Below are 12,262 nucleotides of genomic sequence, written 5' to 3'. Positions count from 1 at the left end.
TGGATGAATTTGTCTTGGGTTCTTACATATTTGAGAATGTCTGTTTTCTGCCTCTTCTATATGAATGACATATGCGTTCCGTTCAAAGTTGTTAGATCATAGACATAAACATCCCTCCATTGTGTTCTGACATTGCATATTGCAGGTCAATATGGAGAAGTCTGGGGAGGTACAAACTGGAGCCACATAGACTGGGATGAGATCTCAACTTCATCACACACCAGCTCTGTGACCTTGGACAACTAACCTGGTATTTTACCGACTGATAGGGCTGTTGTAAGGGCTAAAGTGTTTAATTCAGTACATGGTACGTAGTACCTAATAAACCTTAGAGAAAGATAACACTGATTATTACTTTAGTACAGAGCGATAATACTTATCTTGCATACTTTTGGTGTTATCTATGGAATATACAGGCCTACCAATACTATATTTATTTCTCTTTTTGGGTTATCCTAGAAAGTTACAAAATAGGTGATTTGTGGTAGTTGTTATTACCCACGGATAAAGAACTATCCCCATCTGCTGGTCATACTCAGGAATTAAAAATGAGAAGCTGTCCAAATGTGGCTGTTGAGGAAATAGTTCATTTTGTAGCTACTGTGACTCGTAGCAATCTTTTCGGCAGGGATCACCCCACTTTTCTCTCTTACACACACACATACTCTCAAATGAACTGCTACTTCGCCTCACGGTGCTTGCTAATTGTTGACACTCTTATTTAGGCAAACATTTCCTTTCAGTTTGGAATTTAGATTTGTCTTAGATGCAGACTAAACATGTTTTCCTTCTTGCTAGCTGGGTTATTTAATAGACTCGGGCTTCCAAGCCTTGAATCTTTGTCCCACGAAGGGGATTGCAGCTAATGTTTTTCTTTTTTCCTTCTTCATTGAAGTCACCAACAGAATCAATAGGCTGGGTATGTAACTAACACACATGGTATTCCTAACTACCATCAATGTTAAACAGGAAAGAAAATATCTCTTACTCAGCTATTGTATTTTTAATTGGTTGAAGATATAAGAATAGCTGATAAGTGAGCCCTTGGGAAGAACTCTAGTTAACTTCTGCCTAGAACTAAGCCATTTCAGACAGAGGCCACGTTAGGCCTTGTCCTTTGAGTCTTGAACCTTCTGAAATCAGTACAGTTCATCAGATCTTTCCTTGGGGTATAGGAAAGTAGAAATCCAGACTCCCCTCTTTGGGGAGCTCATACTGCAGGGGACTGGCTTAGTGCAGTGACTCAGGTCAGCACAACAGGAGGAAGAGTAAACAACAGCACCGGCAGCTGATGCTGAGAACCATCTGAGATCCTGTCTCTGGCCTTTGTACGTAACTGCACACTTGAGCGTTCTTGTTACCAAGGCAACGTTGGACTGGTTCTGAGTTGGCTGAGAGGGCACTACCCTCCTCTGCCTTCCAAGAAACTACCATTTCCCATCCTCATGTTCACTGAGGCCTCGCTGTGTGCCTACTCCCAAAGAAGCCCTTTCTGAGGAACTCTCTGACATACTCAGTTCCAAGGGCTAGAGCTCTTACAACTTCATGTTCACTCTCCACCCCATGTTCACTCTCAACCACAGCGGTCTCATGCTACCTACAGACCCTCTCGCCATCTTCCTCCCTTTTCTTCCAAAACCCTTGCCAACTTGCTGCATCTCTTGCCACTCTATTCCACCCTCCCTGATAGTTCTAAATAGTCATTCATCCTTTCTCTCCCTAAGATCTCTTTTTCCATTGCTTTCGTGATGTCTCCAGGCTGCTTTTTGCCCATTTATGACACGCCCTAATTTTTTATTACTTCCTTTCCCTCTATGTTCTCATAACACTTTGTTCATGGTTCTAATACAGCCCTCATCACAATATCCCATCATTTATGTGTCTGGATCCTTTTAGTCCAGACTGAGGCACCATAGATAGCAAGTACTGTCCTCTTCATTATATTCCCAGCTCTAAGCTCAGCCCCTGGCATAGAGTAGGCACTCAGTTTGTTGAATGAATAAATATTTCTGTTTTTTTCGAATGTTCATTTATTGATCAAATTTGCTCTGATGTTGATTTTCCCCTGATTTTGTCTGTGTAAAGAATTTTAAAAATGTTTTATTTGGAAGTACTTTCAGACTTTTGAAAAGTTGTAAAAATCATACAAAAAAATTCCCATGCACTCTTTAATCATATTCCCCAAATGTTAACATCTTATATAACCAATGCTCAATACCAGGAAATAAACAATGATACAATTAATCTACAGACCCTATTCAAATTTTGTCAATTGTCCCAGGAATGTCCTTTTTCTGAACCAGGATCCAAAGTCAAGATCCCAATGTTATTAGGTTGCCATAACTTCTTCAATCTGCAACAATTCCTCGATTTTTTATTTTATTTTTTTGTCTTTCATGACCTTGAAATTTTCAAAGGGCACTGGCTAGTTATTTTGTATAATGTTCTCCAAATTAGGCTTGTATTACATTTTCTCATGCTCATGTTCAGGTTTTACATTTTTGCCAAGAATACTCTTCTCAGTGCGTCATATCAGAGGATACGTGATGTCCATGTGTGCCATTAATGATGATGTTAATGCTGATCACATGGCAAAGGTAGTTCTGGCAGGTTTCTGCACTCTGAGGTTATTGCCTCTCCCTTGTTATTAATAAGTATCTCTTAGGAATAAGTAACTATGTTATTCTTACACTTTTGTCCACTGATTTTAGTATCCTTTGGTGATTCTAGACTGCTATGATTATTATTGTGGTGTTTCCCAAATGGTGTTTTCTATTTCCAAGGTTTTACATGGGGCTGGGGAAGTGGTTTGCCTACGGTGGATCATCTAGGGCTGAACCCCAGGAACGGCTCTAAAACATTCTCTGAACCAGGCCTGAGCATCAATTGTGGCACTCTGGGTCCTAGCTCGCTACACAGTTCAGTCTGTGGACTGCTCCTTCCTCTTTCTTCCCACCTCCTCCCAAATTTCCTATTTGTGGATACAAATAGGCTCTCCTGATGGATGGTGGTGTTTCTGATGAGATGCCAAGAAGGGCTTTCACAAGTAAATTGATCACAACTTAATTATTAATTCATGCCCCTAAAGTACATACTGTGGAGATTAATGCTCCAAGCCAAAAGATCCTCAGCTCGCATTTTTAGAACCACTGTTTCAAAGGTCAGCTGCATAGGCTAAGATCAAGGCAGCGTATAATAAACCAACATCTACTGTCATGGGGAGAAATACTTCCCAACCCATTCTGAGCTGTGTCATGAAATTGATGACCTTGGGCATCTTTTCTAAAGCCTTCAGGTAGAGTTACTGAGTTGGGGGAGGGGTCGGAGGTTGTGACTTAAGAAGTGGATCCCTCACAGAATGCCTGTTAGTTTCCATTGGTCCCTGAAGTCTAACATGTTTATTATTCAGAAAAAATTTCTAATCCATAGACAGTGCGTCTGAGAAAAAGATATCTTTCTTTTGCCACATGTACAATAGTTAGTTTTCAGTATGACCAAATTTAGATTAGTTATTTTCTGTTTAGAGAGGTCAAGATAGTACAAATCTGCATGTTTTGGGGGCCTGCTTCCACCAGGATTCTTAGCCGATAGTACAAATCTGCATGTTTTGGGGGCCTGCTTCCACCAGGATTCTTAGCCGCATGAGGATTTCTTGAGATAAACAGGTAAATGGGCCTTGGGATTTACAATTGGGATTGAGATGAAGAAAAGGAAATAGTGGCTGCCCAGGGCCCTGGGGCCGTTAGGTGACTGAAAAAATGGAGAACTCTGTTGAAGCAAGAGATAATCAAAGAGATGGCCATGTTTCTAGACTTCGTTTCAATGTTGGAGAAGGAGCCTCTCAACTAAACACCTTACCCCACCAACCTACTCCACTCCCCAAACCGGGGAAATATAAAGGAGAATGCACAAGACCAAAAGGCCAGAGTTTGGCTGAAAGGCATGCACCTCTGGGGGCACCCATCTTTCCCCTGGCTTTCTCCCGTATGGGAGTGTTACTGGCAGCAGCGGAGGATGCTGTGTGTCATCTGGAACCCATGGGCGTTGCAGCAGAAGCTGGCGGCAGCCCTAGGGTGACAGTTATAGAAGCAGGATAAGTTAGAGTTCCAGTAACAGATGGGGTAGGGAGTGGAAATCAATCTCTGCTGTGATTAGAACCCACACATGTGGTTTTCCTCCACAGCTGGTACAGCCCAGAGAAAGAAAGCCTACATTCACAGATAAATTAAAAGCAGGAGCTCTCTCTCTCTTTTTTTGAATTTGTTAATACTGGTAAATCTGTAAGAAAAAACTCTTCCCTCGGGTAGGAACAGGGAAATCTTTATGTTAAAGTGGCATTTCCAAGTGAATTTTTCGGAACCCTCTAAGAATGAACTGGCTAAAAACCTTGCGTGATAGCACAAAAGCTGTTTGTCATGAGAACCACATTCTAAACAGAGGCCTTCTTTAGAGCCATAGCACTGAGTTTGGTCTTTGGTAACTCGTACATTCTTCTGGACAACAGTTGAAGATGCCTTTCTCAGGGTAGCTCTGTCCAAAAGGATGGCACTGTATAGGAATGAGGATTCTTTTTTTCTCAGTAAGGTCCCTGGGACAAAGGTCTCATTTCACAGCTCTGAACTTCAAGTTGACAGGGTCCTTTGAAGGCTTGGCTTCACACAGCTGGGTTCTCTGAAAGGGTAGCCAAAGGGGACGCTTGAACATACATATCACCACTGGGCACAGTGAACTTGAAATAACCAGGGCACAGATGGGATACTTGGCAGGGCACGTGTCATGGAGGAGGAGGACGAAGATGTCCTGTTCTTGTCCACCACTGAGCACTGTAGACCTGGGGGGGCACAGTGCTACACAAAGACCAAATCTTGGAGCATTTATTGATGGACATTCTTACAGTACTGCAGGTAAATGTTTTACTCAGGACCTGTGTGAATTGCATCAGTCAGATCTGTGTACAGACCTGGCCTCACTTTGGGACTGCTTGATTCAGAAAAGTACTTGAAGAGGCCTGATTAGAGGGAGGGCTAGTGACTGTGTCCCTGTCAACGCTTTTTTAATTAGTCATTATCATTTTATTAATATTATCATTTCCTGTGTAGGAACTATTAGTTACACAACCTCAAAGGACCCATCCTCTTCTGGGATGCCCTGGGAGCACATCAAGAAGCGAAGATAAGGCAAAATGCCTCTCGCTGAATCTTATTCATTCCTATATTCAATTAATCACCCTGTTATTTAATAAATATTTATCAAATGCTTAGTAAGTGGCAAGCACTGTGCTGGGTGCCAGAATGACATTAGTGAATAAGACAAACAAGATCTCTGCCCTTGGGGAACTTTTTAATAAGATACATTCTATGTAGTAAGTATTTTAAGGGAAATAAGATAGGTTAATTCAGTGGTCCTCAACCTTTTTTGGCACCAGGGACTGGTCCTCCTATGAGGATCTAATGTCTGATGATGTGAGGTGGAGCCGAGGCGGTGATGCTAGCGCTGGGGAGCTGCTGCAAACACAGATGAAGCTTCACTCGCTCACCCGCTGCTCACCTCCTGCTGTGTGGCCTGGTTCCTAACAGGCCATGGACTTGTACCAGTCCATGGCCCCAAGGTTGGGGACTCTGTTAATGCAATAGAAAGTATGTGGGGTTAAAGGAGGACTGCCTGAGCTAGGAAAGGTCTCTCTGATTGGAACAGAGCTGGTCCTGTGACTGCTTTAACCAAAGAATGTGGCAGAAGAGGTGCTGCACCAGCTTTAAGAGGACTGGCAGCTCCCACTTCCCCCTTTACAAGCAGGCTCTTGAAGCCTCCACCGCAGTCTAAGAAATCCTAGTTCACATGATGGGACCATCATGTGAAGACCTGAGGAAAAAGAATTCCAGGCAACAGGACCATCTCGTGCAAAGCCCCTGTGGTAGAACTGTGTTTGAAGAACAGAGAGAAGGCCCGTAGGACAGAGCACAGAGAACAGATGTGGGGTAGGTTGGGACAATGAATGAATCTAGGCAAGATCAGAGAGGTGGGTAGAGGCCTTGCAGGCCATGCCAAGGAGTTTGGGTTTTATTCTTCTGATGTCTTCCCTAGAGACCTCGGTTTCATGCAAAGTCCAAGAGAGCAGCAGGGCGGGCAAGGCTCTGCGCCCTGTCACCCTGTTCTCACTTCAAACCAACGTGCCTCTCCTCCCTTTATCAGTTATGTACATTCAAATTCTGTGTAAGATTTAGCCTCTCAGAGGTGTCAGCGTTGTGGTAGACGAAAGATGGCCAGAAATTCTTTCACTTCCCCTCCAAGAGTTAGAGTTTGTTTACTCTGCTCTTGAATCTGAGCTGGTCCTGTGACTGCTTTAACCAAAGAATGTGGCAGAAGAGGTGCTGCACCAGCTTTAAGAGGACTGGCAGCTCCCACTTCCCCCTTTACAAGCAGGCTCTTGAAGCCTCCGCCACAGTCTAAGAAATCCTAGTTCTCTACTGAAGAGACCACGTGGCAGAGAGCCAGGGAACCAGCCAACAAGGAGACCTGAGGCACTGACAGATGCCCCACACTGGACTGCTCCGGCCATCTGAGCCGGCCTAGTGGACATGAAGATGCCGTCTTGGACAATCTGTCTCCAGCCGATATCACATCGAGCAGAGATAAGCCAATCTTGCTTGCCTCGTCCTGGACCTCAGAACTGTATTTGAAATAAATTTTCCCCCCCCAGTAGTTTTGTTACCCAACAATAGAAAACTGAAGCAAAGTTTCGAACAATGAATTGAAAACCACTTTTCTGAGCAAAATTAATGGTTTTACAAAGAACTCAGAAAGCTTATTTCTGACAACTGGGAGGCAGGAGAGTATATAGTAGACAGTCGTGAGTAAGTTCATAATAAGACAGTCCTGGGGTTGAATCGTGACATAACTTGATTCTTAGCTTCTTCATTTCTAAGGCAATGTATGCCTAGCGTACATTTCTAACAATACATGCCTCGAAAGGTTCATATGAGACATAAAATCAGACACTCTGTGTTAAGATCTTGGCACATGATAAGAGCTCAATAAATTGTAACTTTTGCATGGTCGTCAGAGCCCTTCCAATGGGGCGGGGGTGGGGGAGACTCAGAACAGGCCGCCTGGGCTGGGAAGCCGGCTTGGTGGGGCCAATGCCCTGTCACTGCCAGAGCCCATATGAAATCAGTGTTGGTGGCAGCAGGAACGGATGAGGTACCCAGATTTACTGTCAGTATTCCTCACGTGTTAACGTGTTATGCGGACACAGTGTTTCATAGCATTAAATTAGTATTGAGAACATGGTCCCATTTTTAATTCTTTCAGTGCTTCCGATAAAAGCAAAGCACAGGTGCTACGACCGCTTTAACGCCTAACACTTGCTAACATACCTTTCTTCCTTTTTTTTTTTTTTTTTTAATTTTAGCAGAGAGAGTTTAATGAAACGCACAGCCTTAGGTTCAGAACATTTGGCAGCATCACTATCTAGACTAACACAGCTTGATATCATTGTTTAGTTTTCATTGTATTTTTGTCTTGCCCATTACTAGTTTCCTTTTTTTTGACCTTGACATAAAGATTTCCTTGAAAATAAAGATAAGTGAGTCAGTTTAAAGTAGGATATTACATAAAAAAATTGTACCAGTGGTGTCAGATACGGCAAAAATTGTGATGAAGATATGCAGACTACAGACGCAAATGCTGCTGCATTGAATGCCCCCCAAGCTCTGTCTGTGGACCCTACTTTGGGCTGTCACAGTCAAGAAATGCTGATTAACCCACTGAGTGGAGATTCTTCCTCTGCCGCCTCTGAGGCCCATGCATAACACAGCCCTTCTGAACCCACGGCCAGCCTGAGGTGACAGGAGAGGACAATAGCTTCGTGGTTAACACGCTAATATAGCTTAGGGCATTCGGCGGTGGCTTCTTGGTTTCTGACCCTTCTCTGAGCCAGGCTGGCCCATAAGCCACCGCAGCTGCCTCAGGACACCCGCCTGGACGGTTCTGTCGGCTCAGCTCTCTCTGACCTTTCCTCTGTCTGCAGCTCTGGCCTCCCTAATGTGCTCAGCATTTTTAGCTGTTCTGTGATAGTCTCAAAGGGCATGGAGATGAGAGCTTTGCTGAAAATGTGCATGTTCTGCAGAAAAGGGCCACAGAACACTTAGAGAGGAAAAGGACAAAAAGATCAAAGTGGTTTTGGAGCAGAAGAGGGAAGGAGGGACTATAAAATTTGAATGAAGCAGGAGAAGGGAGATGGCTTTGTTCCGTAGTTAGAGCTAAGAGGAGAGAGATGACAAGAACAGGGATGGGTGCTCTTTAAATTAAGGGGCTGCTTAGAAACTAAAAATGTTAGTGTCATTCTCATCAAAGCATCAAAACCTACAATGGTGTTGATCTCAAGCAGCGAATGTGACTAGTTTTGTCAGTGACATTATGTCGATGGCTGCTTTGTCCTCCCAGGGGTCTGCTCCTGTGTCACCTCCTCCGTGAGGCCTTCTGGGATCACATCATCTAAAACAGTGCTTGTCCTTTCCTCTAGCTCTGATTCACTGCGTTTTCCCTCAGCACATTTACCACTACATGTAATTTTATTGGGTCATTTGTTTACTGTCATTGTCTTTCCATTAGAGAGCCACTCCATAAGGCGGGAACTTTGCCTCTCACTTTGCATCCCCAGCTCCCCTGGCACAGAGAAGACACCTCACAAATAAATGTTGGGAGAATGAATTCAGCCAAGTAAGGTTTCTGAAGTCCCTGATATATGTGAGACAATACTAGGACTAAAAGAAGTGTCCTATAAATTTTAAATTTTGCCCTTGAGAAACTGTCTAATAACAATCACTACCAGTTTTAGAGAGTTTATTATGTGCTAGGTACCTTGTGCACATTGTGTCATTTCATTTTTGACAACTAAGAGTGATGTTAATGTAAACATATTTAACAGTAGGGATCGTAACACTGAACTGGCACTGTGAACTGGCACTCAGAGACATTACCATTGCCAAGGTCTGAGAACCAGAAAATGGCAGAGGCAAAATCTGAATGAAGGTGTGGATAACTATGCACATTCTCCTAATCCCTCTGTGGAGTGCCTACTGCCCTCCTGTAAATACGTACTGACACCTCCTTTGTGCGTGGAAACAAAGTGATCTCCATTGTCAGAGACCTGTAGGTCTCGTGGGGAGAGCTGATGACTTGGGGTCCAGAGATCCCTGGGGTAGCTAGCCAGCCTCTTCTCCCTCTGCCATTTTGGCTCTAACAGGTGGCAGGTCCAAAGTCCTCACAAACAGAAACAAGGAAGAAGGAGGTGGGGTGGGGTGGGGCAGGGGTGGGTGGGGAAGTGGGGAGAACTGGGCACACAGGCAGCTATGAGGACATTTACGGAAGCTGAGGGGACAAGCAGAGAGAGCCTGTGGTCTTGGCTGGCTCGCTGCTTTCCAGGGCCACCTCCCTCCTCACTCCAAGTGACCTCCATCCTCAGGAAATCTGGCCCCCCGGGGGTGGCAGCATGCTGAGTTCTCTAGCAGAGGATTTCACTGGCCCTGCAGCACAATGGGAATGTTTATTTCAGGTGACAGGCTGATACAAACAACAATGCCACAGTCACAGGGAAACTGGGAGCTGACCCTCTCACTGCCCGCCGCTCTGTGCCATGGGAAGCCGCGGTTAGTTCACTCCACATGTGCATGTGCGCCCGCTGTCCCCGGCCTTCCTTGCAGTGCCCGGTTAGCAGAAGAGAAATGCTGCTTCCAGTCTTATCTCTTCTCTTCTGCTGCTGAGGTCCTAATCTCTCCTTTCCAAGTTCCTGGTTACAAGATGGAGGGCAGCCTCCTGACTCATGTCCGACTTCACGTAAGCAGCAGCCGTGGCAACAACAATAAACTTTTATTAGACTAAATCGCTGAGAGTTCAGGTTGCTCTGTTGCAGTAGGTCCCCCTAAAGCACTCTGCACTTCTTGCTGCATCTGTAATAATTAATGCTAATAATAATGTCTGTCACACCCTCTCAGTATTAATAGCGTTTGACTTACACATACACGAGCTTGGCTTATGGCACGATTTTATCTTGGCGTTGCTTTGGAGAAAGTAATGATAAAGAATTACACCTATGCTTCTGTCCCCTCAGTGATGTGGCACAAAAGTATTCAGTAGCTTCCTAACACATATAGATTCCAAATATCGTCTGAGTGAGGAGACATTTTTGTATTTGCCCTGCTAGGTAGAGATTATTTCCACCATAGTACAGAGGACAGTGAGGCCCAGGAAGGTCGATCAACTTGCCGACCGCCTCCCGGTTGCTGGGGTGCTGGAGTGGGATCCTGCCCTAGGAGCTCTGATCCCAAAGCTTGTTCCACAGTTCCCTGAGCCTTGACTGATGAGCTGCCCCGATTTAATCCACTGTGGGCGAAGCTCCGCAAAAGCAGAAGACTCGGTTATTCACCTCAAGGGGGGCAGAGGCCAGATGAGATCGCTAGGTGAATCAAAGTAAGATAGTTAAAAGACAATTTAAAAAGCACTGGTGTGTTTTTAATGAAACGGGACCCAGATAAGCCGAGAGAGAGGTATGTGCAGCTGGGAGCCCAAGGCTTCCCAAAGCTGAGAGTTGAGGGAGGCCAAGAAGGACGGACAAGGTGTGGGGCGAGAGGAGAAAGGAAGACTCTCTACGCAAGGGAGAGACCCTGGCAGGGCCTTGAGGGGGCACCCGCCTGGGGCGTTCAAGGGGCGGAGAGAAACCAGTCTGGCAAATGTGAGCCGTGTGGAGGTGAGTGGGGTGGAGGCGATGGAAGGTCTGGCTGAGGAGTCTGAACTTGACCCTGAGACAGGGCAGGGCCACCAAAATGAAATGAAGGGAATCAGTTGTTTGGGGAAGGTGTTGGATGTGCTGAGTTTTCTTTAAAAATGGAATTTTTTTTTTTCTGCAGGCAGTTAAAAGTACAAGGATTTGCCTTGGGAAAGATGATCAATTTAGAAGAGCCTTTGTGGTTGCTGTTAGTTCTGCTTCCTGATTAGCAGCCCCTCCTTCAATAACTTTCCTGACCTTGGCTGAGAGACGTATTCATGCACTAGTTAGGTTCTGTAGATACCTGTTCTCTGGCCCTTTATTCCAAGTCACTTTATCTCTCTGGCCTCAGGTACTTTATCTGCAAAATGACAGTGTGTTAGACCAGACAGTCTCTGGTAGTCAGTCACGGTGACCATGAGCTCTTAATTTATGTCTACCCTGTCCTACTTTTCATAAAACCATTCTGTCCCCTTCCCCCTTTATTTTTCTTATAGGGTATCTTGGCATATGTGTTCAGGTTTCCTTTTTAGGATCTATGGTTAGGAGTGCACATAAGCCATCTGACCTACTTTTATGGGGCCCAACTGCTTGTTTTTGTGTTTTGGCCACAGCCTCATGTCTCAGAGAATACAGTTCTCTTCATGAACGTTCAAAAATCACCTCTTTGATAATTAAATATTTATCACTTAGGGGGAAAAAAATGACCTCTTTGAATACATGCCGAAGTTGTTTATGGATGAAATGGAAGTGGGTGTAGATGAAACCACTTGGCTACAACCTGGTTATTTTTGAAGCTGGGCGACAGTATGGGGGTTTCATTAAACTATCTGACTTCTTGTACATATGTTAAACATTTCTTTTCCGTAATAAAAAGCTAAAAATAAATACACACACTTCTTCATTGCATGTTGCAGCATCCAGAAAGCCAAAATGTTGAGTATCCACAAAACAGTTTCCCAAAGCAATCTTAAGACGTGGGAAAACAGTACAGTTGATACAACAAAATAACTTACTGTACGGGGTAGAGGACACTGGCCTTGGATGACTCTGGACACTGGCCTTGGATGACTCCGGACACTGGCCTTGGATGACTCCGGACAGGAACATCCCTCTTTATTGTGAGCTGCTATTTTCCTGCCTGCTCGAAGACTCTGCCTTCTGCTTCTCCTTTCTCTTCTCTTTCTTTCTTTGTAAGTTAACTTTCTCCCAAGGGTAGAGAGAGCTGCTCTTTTAAGAACCATAAAGAAAGGATGACAGAGCGCTCCAAAGCCGTGGTTTTTATTTCTTTTCTTTTTTTTTTTTTTAACCACAACTCAGAGGAAAAAATATGCTTTTCACTACCACAGACAAACACAAACTGACATGTAAGTTTTATGAAATAACACCCTTTACTCAGTGGGACACATTCTGATATTTTCTGTTCTGTTCTATTCGAGATTATTCTATTCCAATATTTTAAAGGGCTGTTGTGATCTACTAAATTGATTTCAGAACCAC

This window comes from Pteropus vampyrus, unplaced genomic scaffold, assembly GCF_000151845.1.
Source record: "Pteropus vampyrus isolate Shadow unplaced genomic scaffold, Pvam_2.0 Scaffold12, whole genome shotgun sequence".
NCBI lineage: Eukaryota > Metazoa > Chordata > Mammalia > Chiroptera > Pteropodidae > Pteropus > Pteropus vampyrus.
Note: the sequence above shows the minus strand (reverse complement) of the source record.